The 8,742-nt window shown below is 38.5% G+C and overlaps 1 pseudogene; it reads right to left on the bottom strand.

Moving 5' to 3' along the window:
* Positions 1–4,042: 4,042 nt before the first annotated feature.
* LOC136131834 (ATP synthase membrane subunit K, mitochondrial pseudogene) lies at positions 4,043–4,320 on the bottom strand (annotated as a pseudogene).
* Between the last annotated feature and the right edge of the window lie 4,422 nt (positions 4,321–8,742).

Below are 8,742 nucleotides of genomic sequence, written 5' to 3' on the forward strand. Positions count from 1 at the left end.
CACAAACATAGCATATAGAACGTGGTCTTTTATGACTAACTACTTTTGCTTAGCAAAATGTTTTCAAGGTTCATCCATGTTGTAGCATGTATCAGTACTTCATACCTTTTAATGGCTGAAAAATATTCAGTTGGATAAACATTTTGTTATTCATTCATCAGCTGATGAACATTCGAATTGTTTCAAACTTTTGGCTATTATGAGTAGCAATACTGTTCTACACACTTGTATACAGGTTTCTATATGGACATATGTTTTCTTTCTCTTGGGTAAATACCTAGGAATGGAATTGCTAGGTTAAATGCTAACTCTATATTTAACTTTTTGAGGAACTGCCAAACTGGGTTTTAAAGTGTCTGCACCATGGGAATTCCCTGGTGGACCAGTGGTTAGGACTCCACTCTTCCACTGCCAGGGCCCGGGTTGGGGAACTAAGATCCCACATGCCACATGGTGCAGCCAGAAAATAAAATTTAAAAAATAAAAAATAATTTAAAGTAAATAAAGTGGTTTTACATTTTCACCAGTGGGATATGGGCAGTTTCTCCACATCCTTACCAACACTTCTTATTACCTGGCTTTATTATTGTAGCCATCCTAGTGGGTATGCCTAGTGCTTTACATTTTTTTGTTTTGATATATAATTCACATCACATAAAAGTCACCATTTTAAAGTATACAATTCATTGTTTTTCAGTATATTCACTATGTTATACAGGCATCATCACTAATTCCAGAGCATTCTGTCACTCCAGGAAGAAGCCCTGTACAATTTAGCAGTCACTCCCAACCTCCTGGCCTCTGGCAATCACTAATCTACTTTCTGTCTCTATGGATTTGCCAATTCTGGACATTTCGTATAAATGGAATTATATATAATATGTGATCTTTGGTGACTGGCTTCTTTCACTTAGTGTAATGTTTTCAAGAGTCATCCATGTTGTAGCATGTATCAGTACTTCATTCCTTTTTATTGCTGAATAATACCCTGTTGTATGGGCCTCCTGCTTTTAAAGCAATTGATGTTTTTACCTTTCCTTCCCCTTCCTGGCCCAAACAGGTATGCTGTGGCCTGCGGATACCTGATACTTTCTAGTGTTACAGCAAATCTATTATTATGCTGAGCTAAATTTGAATTATTTAGTGAAGACTTAATAATGAATTTTGACTTATTTTTTTAAATAGCCTTATTATTTTAACTTATGTAACAGATGTGATCCATTATGTAGGTAACTTTGCAAAGCTAAGAATACAATTTTACTTTACAGAAAGGTTTTCTTTTTTTTTAAAGAGGAAAGAGAAGTAATTTACACTGTTGCTTAAGAAATCTGTTGTTCTTTTTCAACTGCACCGTACCTTTTACAGTTATTGATGCTTTTTGAAGGCAAGAGCATTTTATTTGTAGAAAAACTGAGGCTAAATTTATAGACATTCATTTTATAGGGTGTGGAATATACAATTAATGAAGATAACAGCAGGTGACCAAGCTGAATTATCTATATTTACAAGGTGATAATTAGTCATAAAAGAAGGAAGGAAAGAAAAGGATTTATTTTAAACTAATATAATTTCAGTTAGAACAAACAATGAAATTCAGAAGGCTCAAGTTTTATACACGTGTCAAATAATCTAGCTAGTTTTCTTGTTGATTAATTAAGGTAAAATTTTTCTTTCTGTTAGCTCATATTTAATTGATGTTTATGTGACATTATGAAGATATTTTAAGATTTACAGCACTTGTGGCACCTTTGTATCACCAGGGGCCTCCAAGTTCATGCCAGCAGGGAGCAAGTACGGGAGAATCCTGCAGCAGGAATTCCAGCTGGTTCTTATTATTCACGGCAGGTATATATGTTCTATAAGGTCACCATGGACATTGAATTAGTCAATACTGAACCATCGCTTCTAGAAGAAATACTGACTTAGGTTCCTGTGAGCCTCTGGTTACAACATTTTCATCAACAGATCAATATATAACCTCGTTTTATGTGTGTTATTGTATAAAGGTAACTCATTTAATATATACTGTTAATTCACTAACATTGAACTCACAAAAAACAACACTGTAACTTACGCCTTAATGACGTGTATATAACATATATCTTCTCTGAAAGGCACATCCCAGCCTTTTTGCACTTAGGAGCACTAGATAGCACTTCAGCACTGCTTGGGGCGCATTTAAAATAGCAAAATCACCAACAAGAAGCACAAAAATGTGAAAAATGTGGCACTAAATCAACTGTGAAAAGGACACTCGTTTACCATATAAGACCTCAAAGTAGAAGGCAGAGCTTAGCCTTGCTCGACCTCAGCTGGGAATGTGCAGCCAGTGGCTCAGCTTTTTCACCACTCTACGCACGCACGTATCCACCTGCAATCCAGAAAGTGCTGTATTGATTTGGGGGTTACAAATATATATCAGCAAGTAGGTGAATTTGTAAATATGGAATCTGTGATTAATGAGGATTGACTGTAAATGCTTCCTGCACTAAGTTATATTAGTCACTTCCATTCATATTTCATTGATCAAAGCAAGTCATCGGGCCTTAACTGACTTCAAGGGGGTGTGAAAGCGCAGTCACACTGTGTCGTCAAAGAAGATTTCAAATATTTGAGAGAAGTACTGATGCCAATTGCTGAAGATATCGTTTGGTCATTCATTGATTATTCCATACTTGTGGCAGATTTTAGTTCCCAAATATAGTTGCAGCATTATCTCCCATCCAACATGCTGTTCTTATTCTGGGACTTTGACTTACCTCCCATTGAGAGAATGAGGTCTCTGCTCCCTTTCCTTGAAACTGGGCAGACTGTGTGACTTCTGAGGCTAGGTCATTAAAGACCTCCACCTAGTTCTAAGGACACCTACTCTTAGAAATACAACAACCATGCTGAAGGGAGGAAGCCCAAGCAGCTCCACAGAGAGCTATGTATAGGTTCCTAGCTGATGTCCTGACTGACAGGTGGCATCAACCACCACACGTGTGAGTGACCAAGGGTTCAGATGGCTCCAACTCCCTGTCCTCCAGACAGCCTCCATTCTTCCAAGCTGAGGCCTCAGAGGTCATGGAGCAGACACAAGCAGTATCCACAGAAACTGTGAGCGTAATAAAATGGTTATTTTTTATGCCACTCTGTTTGAGGTGACTTTTTTTCAGGAATATTAACTGGAAGAGTTATATGTATCATCTATGTATAGTGCTGTAGTAGGTGTTCGTGGGTTTTAGAAGTGTATAAAATTTGGTCCTAGTTTCCATATATTTTACATTCAGGTCATTGTTTAAAATGAGGCCATTCTTGTACCCACAATGTAATTAAATAATTGGTCTTTTTATAGTTACCATGATCTCAAATATGATAACTATAAAATGGGTAGCAGCTTGGTATTCTAACAGAAAATGTAATGTTTTATTTTGCTTGGTTTCTTCTTTAGCTTTGGTGAGAATTTTAATACTCATCCATTATTTAGACACAAAACAACCCACGAAGCTCCATTTACACTTAGCACTTTGCTCAGTGCCTGACACGTAATTGCTTGATAAATGTTGAATGAATGCCAGTCAGAATTTATCAGACACAGACCGTGATCGAGTGTCTTTAGAAAGCACTTGTGAACCACCTTTCTCATGGGCCACAGAAAATGAAGAGGCATTGATTGAATGTGGGGTTGAGGATAAGAAAGCTAAGGTCTAAAGCTGGGAATGTCTTTAAAAATTAAAACATAAATTCTAATCAATATGAGGCTGATATAACTTCTGAGACTGTGGTGTTTGTAAAAACAGAGGGATATCCACACTGATTTTAAAAGGTTCATGCGTTGAAGTAAAAGTAGACAACCAAATACACCACAACTAGGTGGCTAATGTTCTCAAAAAGCTCTTAAAAGAAATTAATATAAATTCATATTTAAATATATTACATACATTTTGTGTTTTAGTTTGGTTTTTATTATTAATTTAATGTTTAGAAACATGGGGAATTTTTCCAGGTTCATATTTATTGTACAAATGGAATATCATTTGATGAGTTGATATTAGCTTCTCTAGGGCTGAGAACATAATGGATGCAGTAGAGACAGGTTGGACTCCATAAATGTTGCTTTCACATCTGCAACTCTTTTGGACCTGCACTTGAAATACAGGATAACCAAAGCAAAGCCTGCATATGTGGTCTGTACATGGTTCATTCTACTTGTGAGAGTGTAAGTGTTGACATTTTTTTTTTAATACCAGTGAACTGGAATTGGGTATCAGTTTCTGGGCCTACAATAGCTTCAATCCTGCCATAGTCATGAATTCTATAGCTTGCGTCCTTCAACATGTAAAGCCATCCCTCCACCAGATCAGAAGAAGGTGCCTCCTTCAAGATTAAGAGTCTGGCTTTCCATCCCAGCTCTCCTACTTCCTGGTGTGTGACCTTGTGTGACAGAGCCTTATTGAATCTGTTTCTTTATTTGTACAAATGGATGGTATTCACCTCATATGATTTTTGAGGATTCCAAGAGATAATGCCTGTTTATCTCTTAGCCCAATGTTTTGCATGTTGTGTCCTGCTAAAAAGTATTTATTAGTATGGTCTTTTGTGAGTAAAAACCCTGGACCTGTTCATTAAGAACTGAAATTGGTTCTTTGAACTCACCTGATCCCTTGCCTATTGAACACACATATTGCGTTCTTATACATTCTGCCTACAGCAGAAGACTTACTGAGATCACTTACTTGTTTACTTTTATGATGATGTTAACAAAATGAGAGGAGAGAGGGAGGGAAAGTGTGGCTAGAACCATTGGGTTTGTGTAGGGAGGAGAGAGAGAGCACAGGTGTTTCCTCTGAAAAAATTCAGATCTCTCTTCTCTTGCCTGAAGCTGGCTTGCTTTGAACTGGGATAGCCTCTCTCCCAGGGCTGCATTATAACTGTGACAGGCCCAAGGTACTTTTGCCTTGGTGGGTCCCTTCCTCTGTAGAAAAATACAAAAATTATATTTTATGACTGTGCTGGTATAAAGATGAATATAATTTTGACCCCCAAAGTTAACTTTTAAAATTCTGATTGTAAAAGAAATTAAAATATTTTTATGGGCCCCTAAAACTAATGTGAGCTCTAAGCATGGTGCCAGGTGAGGCTAATGGACAGGCAGGTCCTGTTGTCTTAGTTTCCCTACAAGAGAGTAAGAACACATGATGTATTATAGGGGATGATAAATACAGAAAGGCGCTAGTACTGACTCTGCCTTTTTGGCAGATGTGTGTTTTAACATTGTATCCTTCTAACAACCCTCTGAGACAGGTCTTATGAATGTGATAAAGGAGTAACTAATGAATAATTTAGAACCAAGAAGATTCAGTGTTTGAAGTGAGAAAATTTAACTTTGGCCTCACCTTGTTCCGAATCCAGATGGAGAAGATGAATGCTAATGTTGGCCCTTCAAAACACCCAACTATGTGTATTGTCTGAAAACGCTGGGGAATTGGAGGAGAAGGTAACTTTTAACTCTATATTGAGAGCCCTGCACTGCACTGAGAATACGGTGGGACTTAAGAGTTTGTTGATGCTTTATGATACTTTATTCTAACATCAGAAGATGGTGATCTCAGTTCCTTTACCAGGGGCTGATTTGGTCTTTGGGACCACATGGTTTCTGAGGAACAGTTGTGTGTAATTCTCATCTTTCCTCTTCTATAGGTAAGGTTCTCTCCCCCAACCCCCCGCCAGCTTCTTTCAAGATTTTTTCTTTATTTTTGATTTTCTGCAGTGTGAATATGATGTGCCTAGGTGTAGCTTTTGTTTGTTTGTTTTGTTTTGTTTTGCTCTGTTTTTGGCATTATTTCTGCCTGATGTTCTCTGAGTTTCCTGGATCTGTGGTTTGACATTAATGTAGGGAAATTTGCCACCATTGTTGCTTCAGATATTTCTCCTGTTCTTTTCTTTCTCGTCTCTTTCTGGGATTCCCATTACTCGTATGTAACCCCTTTTGTAGTTGTCTCACAGTTCTTGTATATTCTGCTTTGATTTTTTTTTTTTTTTTTTAGTTTTTTTCTCTTTGCTTTTCCATTTTGGAAGTGTCTATTAACATTTCCTTAAGCTCAGAGATTCTTTCCTCAGCTATGTCCAGTCTCCTGATAAGCCCATCAAAGGCATTCTTCATTTCTGTTACAGTGTTTTTGGTTTCTAGCATTTCTTTTTGGTTCTTTCTTAGAATTTCCATCTCTCTGCAGGCATTGCCCATCTGTTCTTGCATGTTGTCTATTTTTTTTCCATTAGAGCCCTTTGCATATTAATCATATTTATTTTACATTCCTGGTCTGATCATTCCAACAACATTCCTGCCATCTCTGAATCTGTCTCTGATGCTTGCTCTGTCTCTTCAAACTGTGTTTTTTGCTTTTTAGTATGACTTACAATTTTTTCTTGAAAGGTAAACTCAACGTACTAGGTAAAAGGGACTGCAGTAAATAGGCCTTTAATGATGTGGTGGCTGGTGGTTAGGTGTGGGGCAAGGGAAAACGTTTTATAGTTTTATGATTAGGTCTCAGTTTTGTAGTGAGCCTATGCCGCTGGGCTGTGAACTTCACACGTGCTTCTCTGTTGCTATTTCTTTTCCCCCATTAACTGGAACAAGATAACTAGCAGAGCTGGAGTTGGGTATTTCCCTTCTGCAGAGTAAGACTAGAACCAGCTGGGGCTGGGAATTTCCCTCCCCCCAGGTGAGTTAGGCTCTGATAAAACCCCAGCAGGCTGGGCCCTGGTGAAGTAGTTTCTCCCGAGGGCAGATCTCGTTAAGAAGATCGGCATGTTCTGAGGTATTTCAAAATGGTTCCTCTTCTCCTTCTGCTGGAAGCACGAGACGGTTTTCTTCCCAGAGCTCCACTGTGAGAATCTGGTAGGGCTCCTAGAGGCAAGACTAACTGAGTTTGGGCCCCTCTGGAGTTTTTAATTCTTAAATTTGTGTACTCTGATCCTCCAGCAATCCTTCGATTACAGTTTAGCTTTCCCCACCCTGGCGCTGGTCCCTGAGGACATTTCTGCTTGCGGATTTCTGCTCAGGTAAGTTGTGATTCTTTGTATCTGCCTTCTGCCTAATTTGGGGGACAGCGGTTTGTGACCTCAGTTCTCTGAGGGATTTAAGAAGAGTTGTTGATTTTTCAGTTTGTTCAGCTTTTTCTTGTTGTTAGGATGGAGGAATGACTTTCAAGCTCTTTTCACTCCAGACCAGAAACTGGACTCCTTTTCCTTTGTATAAAATGTTACCTGAGTGATATTTTCTCGTCCCGTGTAGAACTTAGTGAAAATGTCCACATACTGGTCACTGTTCCTATTATACTCCCTCCCATTCTTAATCTTTTCTGGCTACAATTATTGCTTCCCCAAATACTTTCTAGCTGTTAAAGGTCTAGTTCTTTCATCCCTGGATCTTTTTTAAAATTCCACTCTCGGTCTCAGAGTGCTAACAGCTAGTACTACCCATGGGTGCCAGTTGTGTCAACATTTGAACAAGGATGCACTGTTGACACCGTTGTTTTTAATACTCTGCTGGAAATCCTGCTTTGTGAATTGAATTGGTGGCAGATACACATTGGGCTGATGGCTTCGGGAAGGGGTTTACAGAGAATGCTGGGTTATAAATGATGGTTCAAAGCTGGATTTACAGATCTAGTTTTCTCTAAACCTGTTACCGTACGTCTGTCCACAATGAAGCTCACCTGTATTTTGTACCCACCCACATTACCTAGAGAAAGGACTTTCAGCCTTGCTTTCGTATTAGAATCACTGGCTTTATTTCTGTTTAATTGGTCTAGATGGGTCTTGGTATCAGTATTTCTAGCAGTTCCTCGAGTAATTCTACCATGGAATTAGGGTTGGAGTCCACTGGTGTGCAGCAGGTTTCAGCAAACTTTTTTGCTAAAGGAACCGATAGTAAATATTTTAGGCTTTGAGGGTCATATGGTCTCTGTTGTAACTACCCAACTCTTGATGTAGCAGCCATAGGTAAGTGGGCGTGACCGGGTTCCAATAACTTTATTTCTAGCTGCCAAAATTCTAATTCATATAGTTTTCATATGTCATGAAATATTTTTCTTTTGAGTTTTTTTAACTATTAAAAACTGTAAAAATCAGTCTTGTCTCAGGATGTACAATTAACAGGTTGCAAGTGAGGTTTGGCCTAGGGGCTGTAGTTTGGCAATAGTTCAGCTGTAGTTTATTTTCTTCAATGCTTCAGTTTGGTTCCACAAGAGAAAATGTTTCCTTAGCTACATCATTCACAACATCTTCAGTGAGTCCTAACATTGACTACTTATTTCAAGTAAGTCTATCTAACATTTTTAAACATGGCAATGTATTTCCTTATTAGCCTTTGAAATTGTGGCAATTGGGATGCTTTTGTCTACAAGTAACAAGCATGGCTTAAATGGCTTTAAGCAGTAGGAAAGGTATTCTCTCATTAAAACATAGATAGTTGCAGGGTTGTTCAACTGCTTGACAATCAACAATCCAGGTGTTTTCCATCTTTCTACTCTACCATCCTCAATACTAGTCCTGGCTGATGTCTTGCCTCATGGTTGCAGGATGGCTGTTGCGGCTCTAAGCGTCACATGCAGATACATAACATCCAGCAAAGAGGAAGAGTATCTCCTTCCATGCGTTTATTTTTAAATGAGGCAGTCTTTTTTAGACCAAGCCTCTCCTCCTGTGTAGATCTCTCCTTCAGTCCCAAAGATCAAATCAGCCACCAGTGAAGGAATT

The sequence above is a fragment of the Phocoena phocoena genome, chromosome 12 (genome assembly GCF_963924675.1).
Source record: "Phocoena phocoena chromosome 12, mPhoPho1.1, whole genome shotgun sequence".
Taxonomy (NCBI): Eukaryota; Metazoa; Chordata; class Mammalia; order Artiodactyla; family Phocoenidae; genus Phocoena; species Phocoena phocoena.